Source organism: Ochotona curzoniae, unplaced genomic scaffold, assembly GCF_017591425.1.
Source record: "Ochotona curzoniae isolate NIBS_2020 unplaced genomic scaffold, NIBS_Ocur_1.0 contig_2294, whole genome shotgun sequence".
NCBI lineage: Eukaryota > Metazoa > Chordata > Mammalia > Lagomorpha > Ochotonidae > Ochotona > Ochotona curzoniae.
In genome coordinates this window covers 5,012,797-5,018,404 of record NW_024465405.1, presented here as the reverse complement: position 1 = coordinate 5,018,404, position 5,608 = coordinate 5,012,797, and positions in this window count along the sequence as shown.

The following is a 5,608-nucleotide window of genomic DNA, read 5'->3' as shown; positions in this document are numbered from 1 at the left end:
GACCACAGTACCCACCAGCGAGTGTTGGGGCAGGGTGTGGTCTATGTTAGCCTGGGCTGTGGCACCAACCAGCATGAGAGAAAACGGGCCTAGAGCAGATTCTGTGGGGGATATGTGGGCTCCCCCTGTGGGACTGCCATGTCTGCTAGCTTACTGAGGAGCTGGGGTGGTGACAGGCTGACCTAGGCATGACCATGGAACCCTCAAGCACTCGTGGGTACTGGGGTGGGGAACAGGCTGGGCTGGTCCAGGCTGTAGCACCCAAGGTCGGGTGTGGGGTGGGCCAGGCCACAACATTAAGCAGCACATACAAAGGTCAAGACAGAGGGGACAGACTGTGCCAGGTAAGGGCCTACCATCTGCTGGCATGTGTGGGGTCTGGATCTAGGAGTGGGCCTGGTGGGGAAACTTGGGGAACCCCCTGGTGAGCTGAAGGTCCTACTATGTGTACATGAGTCAGGGCCGGAGGTTGGTCAGGTTAGGCAGGGCTGCTTCACTTATCAGCAGGTTTGTGGGTTGGCTCTGGGTGGGGGGCAGACCAGGTAGGGCCAGGCCAAACTAGTACACTAGCATGTGCAGGAGCCAGGATGGGGGTGGGCCATGCCAGGCTAGGTAGGCTAGGCTATCAAACCTACTGGTTTATATGGAAGTCAGGGATTGGGGCAGGCTGAGCAGGGATAGGCTGCAGCACCCACCAGTGAGTTGGGTCTGGGGGCAGCGGGGGACAGGCCAGGCTGCAGCATCCAATGGCAAAGGCCAAGACAGGGGATGGGCTATGCTGGGCTGGGTCAGAGCAACCACTAGTACACACAAAATCCTAGGAATCTAGCTGGGCGCAGGCCTGGCTGGGGAACTAAGGGAACGCCTGGCTGGACTATGGTTCCACTGTAAGAGCTGGAGTAGGGGCTGTGCTCTGGGCTGGACATGGCTACAGTATCCCTTGGCACAGGTGTGGGCTGGGTCTGGGATGTGCCAGACTGGACTAGGCACCAGCACTGGTCTGGGCTAGGTCTCGGCACCTGTTGAATATCACAAGAGCTGGGTCTGGGGGTAGGCCAGGCAGGGCTGGGCTGTAGCACCCAACAGTAAGAGCCAGAATGGTCAGGCAAGGTTGCTGTTCCTGCCAGGACAGGAGGTAGGCCAAATCAGGCTGGACAAAGGATCCACTTGTGCATGTGAGATCTGGAAGGTGGCACGATAGAGGCGCTTGGGGAACTCCGTCAGGACACAGTCCCTGCAGATGAGTGCAGGAACCGAGGCTGGGAGCAGCCCAGACCAAGCTAGGTTACAGCACCTGTTGGCATACATGTGGGCCAGGTCTGGGGGCGGGCCAGGCTGGTCCAGCTCAAGCCACCCACTGGCAGATATGAGGGCCAGGACGGGGTACAGGACAGGCCAGACTGGGCCACAGCATCAGCCAGTTCACATTAGTACCAGGACTGGGGGCAGACCAGGCTGGGCTAGGCTGTACCACATGCCAGCATGGGCCAATTCAGGCTGCAGCAGCTACTGGTGAATGCTGAGGTAAGAGAGGCCATGCCAGATTGTGCTGCAGCATCCACCAGCACATGTAAGACATGAGGGGAAGGGAGTGAACCCAGTAGGAGGACAGCAAGGACTCCCCTGCTGAGTCACTGTCCCTGCGGTGGGCATGAGAACTGGACCGGGGGCAGTACTCATCGGCCTGAATGTGAGCTGGGTTAGTGGGAGAGTCAGGCTGGTCCCACTGTCACATGTGCAGGAGCCAGAGTAAGTGCAGGATGATTGGGCTTTGCTGTAGTATCAGCTGGCAAGCGCTAGGACTGTGGGCAAGTCCTACATGGCTAGACTGTAGAACCACCTGGACAGTGCAAGATCTGGGGCTGAAAGTGGACCATAAAGGGAAATTGTAAGCACCTTTTTGCTATGCTGCAGCTCCCACTGGTGAAAATGAGAAACCAGGCCTGGGTAATCCGGCCTAGTCAAGCTGCGGCACCTGCCAGCATGACTGTGTTCTGGATAGTGGGGTTGGTTGGGCTGAGCTAGTCTGCAGCACCCACTGACGTGTGCAAGAACTGAACGGGGTGCAGGCTGGACTAGAGCAAATGGCTGCATACATCAGCATGTGCAGCAATCAGGCTTGGGGTAGCCTAGCCCAGTCTGCTCCAATCCCTGACTCATGCAAACTGCTAAGTTTGATAGCCTCGTCTGGCACGACCCACACCACAGCCTGGCTCCTGCATATGCCCGTGAGCTAAGGTTAGCCTGGGCCCTCCCTGGTCTGCCCCCACTCCAGAACCAACCCTGCCAGGCTTGACTAGAACCCAAGGCTGAATCACATGCTTGCCAGCAGAAGTTACAGCCCATAGGGGAATTTCCCAAGCTCCCCGACCAGGCCCACTCCCAGGTGCAGATCTTGCCCTCACCTGTCTGCCCTCTCCATCCTGGCCTTTGTATGTATTGGTGGATGTTGCGGCTTGGTCCACCCCCATCCTATTCTTGAGAGCACCGGGCTACAGCCTGGACCAGCCTGCCCTGTTTCCAACCCCAGTACCTATGAGTGTCAGAGGGTTCCATGGTTATGCCTAAGTCAGTCTGTCCCCACCCCAGCTCTTAAGCAAACCAGTGCAAATTGCAGTTCTACAGTGTGGGCCCACATACCCCCCACAGAATCTGCCCCCGACCGGGCTCTCCTGTGCTGGTTAGTGTTGTGGCCCAGCCTAACATTGCCTGTCCCCTGTTCTAGCACTCGCTGGTGGGTACTGTGCTCTAGCCCTACCAGTAGGCTCCCCCAGTCCTAGCTTTAGTGTACACAGGTGGGTGGTGGTGATCAATGCTAACCAGCCCAGCTCAGGTCTCTGATAGGAACAGTCTGACTATAAGTACTTCACATTTACATTGCTCCAGCAAAACATGACCATAAATAAAAATGGAGCTTTGGGAAATATGGGTTGGAGTACTATTAATAATCTTAATTGTATCCTCAATATTGTTATAGTTTTATCAGAAATTGATGACCCAGAAATAGCTGCAATAATAGACCTCCTTTGCAAGTTATGCTGTGACTTAATAATGGATATAGTGTGTATGTTAGAGTCTTTTAACAAAGGTGACTCCATCCTCCTAAACTACTGGTGAAATGGGGCCTCCTCTCCTACCGCTCCTGTCAAGAGACTCCTAGGCGCACAAGCCCTCCCCTTATCACCTTTGTCAAGAAGCCACCATGTACGTAAGCATGTCATGGTAAAAATGATAAAGAAGAAACAATTGTATACTAATGAATATGTATGTTTTGAGAATGAATATGCATGTTTGTTAGAATTGAGAGAAAGCAAGTGTTACTGATAGATAACATGTAATAACCAATCAAAACATTGTAAACAACCGCCTGCCTTGCCCCTGGATTTGTATATAAACCCATGCATTTGTCCCAGTTACTGAAGCCAACAGGCTCCCACTAGACTGGAGCCAAAGCCCCTGGGCTTCCACTCGAACTTGCAGGCTCCCACGAGGCCGGAGCCAGAGAAGCCAGCAGGCTCCCACGAGACCGGAGCCAAAGGCCCAGCAGACTTCCACGAGACTGAAGTCAAGAGGCACTCTCGGTGGCTTCCCCCATCCTGTTTGGTGTGTGCTTGCCTGAATAAATGCTTGAATGCTTGATTGCAAAGCATCCACTCTCGACTCTTGGCATTTGTTCTGGTGACCGGGCTCGGTGTCCACGACAGTCTCTCACTTGGGCAGGTGTGTCAGTCTGACCCACAAGTTCTCCAGCTCTCCCCCTTCAAACGGCTCAGTGTCATCCCCCCTGCTTACCAGCAATTCCTTACCTACAACATGCTCCCTCAGTGGTCCTGCCTTCCTCCCATCTCCGAACCCCCTTCCCTGGGCAGTCCATAGTTCCTGTTCCCAGGAGACATGGGCTCCCCAGGCCAGTTTCCCCAAGCCCAGTCTTCCAGTGGAGTGGCATGCTGGTCTGGATCTCTGCCTGCCCACCAGAGACCCAAGATCATGGACAGCTTCCCAGACCCAGTCCTTTGGCACACGTGCAGGTCTAGAACCCTCCTTCTCCACTTGCCTGGGACACAAGTGCGGTGCCTGCACTAAACCCCAGGCATGGCCCACGGGCACACCATGCTAGCCTGGGGCTTTTTCCTCCCCTCTCCCTACCTGCCGCTGGGGCTGTAACACCTGTGTGATATCAGGCCTGTTCTGACAGCCCCCCTCGCGAGTCCCAGACCCTGAGCTCATGGAAGAGAGCTAAGCCTCCAGCAGCTCCGGCTCTGCAAGGATATGCCTTGTAAATTTTATTGAATGCTAGTCATTAAATTTGACCATGTTGAATGTTAGGTATAATTAAATTTTTTTATTGAGATCACTGTAAATTTATAGGCTGATGTAACAGATGTGAAAATGAAGATAGTGATATTGATGCAACTTATTGTAGTAATCTAAATTTCCAGGATTTCCCTTGCATTCATTTGTGTATTTGCACATGTGCCAGTTTTTGGCATGTGTAGGTTCATGTATCCATGGACACAATCAAGACAAAATAGTTGTACTGTGACGAGGACTCAGCCTTATTCCAGTAAGACTCCCATACTGTCTGCTCCTCTAGTCCTCAACTCCTAGAAGCCATTGAGCTTCATTGTTGAGTTGTAAGATTTATGAACTCTGCATGGTGGATCCTTTTCAGATATCATTTGCAATGTTTCTCCCATTTTGTAGGTGGTCTTCACCTTTTCCATTTTAAATATTTATTGTTGGAAAGGCAGACTTCACAGAGAGAGAGAGAGAGAGAAGTCTCTGCCTGCTGATTCATTCCCCAAATGGCCACAACAGCCAGAGCTGAGCTGCTGGGACGCTGGGAGCCACATCTTCCCGGTCTCATGGATGCAGAGTCCCAAGGACTTGGGCCATCCTTCACTGCTTTCTCAGGCCATAAGCAAGAGCTGGCTGGGAGGTGCAGCAGCTGGGACAGGAACTGGTGCCCATGTGGGATGCTGATGCTAGCAGCCAGAGGATTAGCCTGCTGCTACCATACCGACTCCAGTCTTCACTTTCTTGGTGGTGTCCTTTGAAGCATACATTTTAAAATTTTAATCAAATCTGTTACTCATTTTTCCCAAAAAAAAAAAAAAAAAAAGACTTGTTTGAAGACAGGGTTACAGGAAGAGAGAGAGATCTTCATCTGCTTGTCTACTCCCCAAATGGTGGCAACAACTGGAGCTGGGCCAATCCACATCCAGGAGCCTGTTCCAGGTTTCCCATATGGATTCAGAGGACCTTTCTCCACTGCTTCGCCAGGGGCAGCGGGGTGGTGCATTGGAAGTGGAGCAGTCAGGACTTGAAGCAGTGCTCACATGGCATGCCAGAACCACAGGTGGTGGCTTTACCTGATAAGCTACAATGCCAGCCTCTGTTGTTAACTTTTTTTTGGTCTGTTTTGTTTTACATAACTCAAGCTCACATGGTTCTGCCCATGTTTTCCTCTAATAGTTTTACATGTTTAGCTCTGTAATTCATCTTGCTAAATGTAAGTTTACACCCTATACAAAAGTATATGCTGATAGGAATACAAGATCCCAGCTTTCACAGCAACATTCTTTCCCTGTTTGTATTGATATGCAGC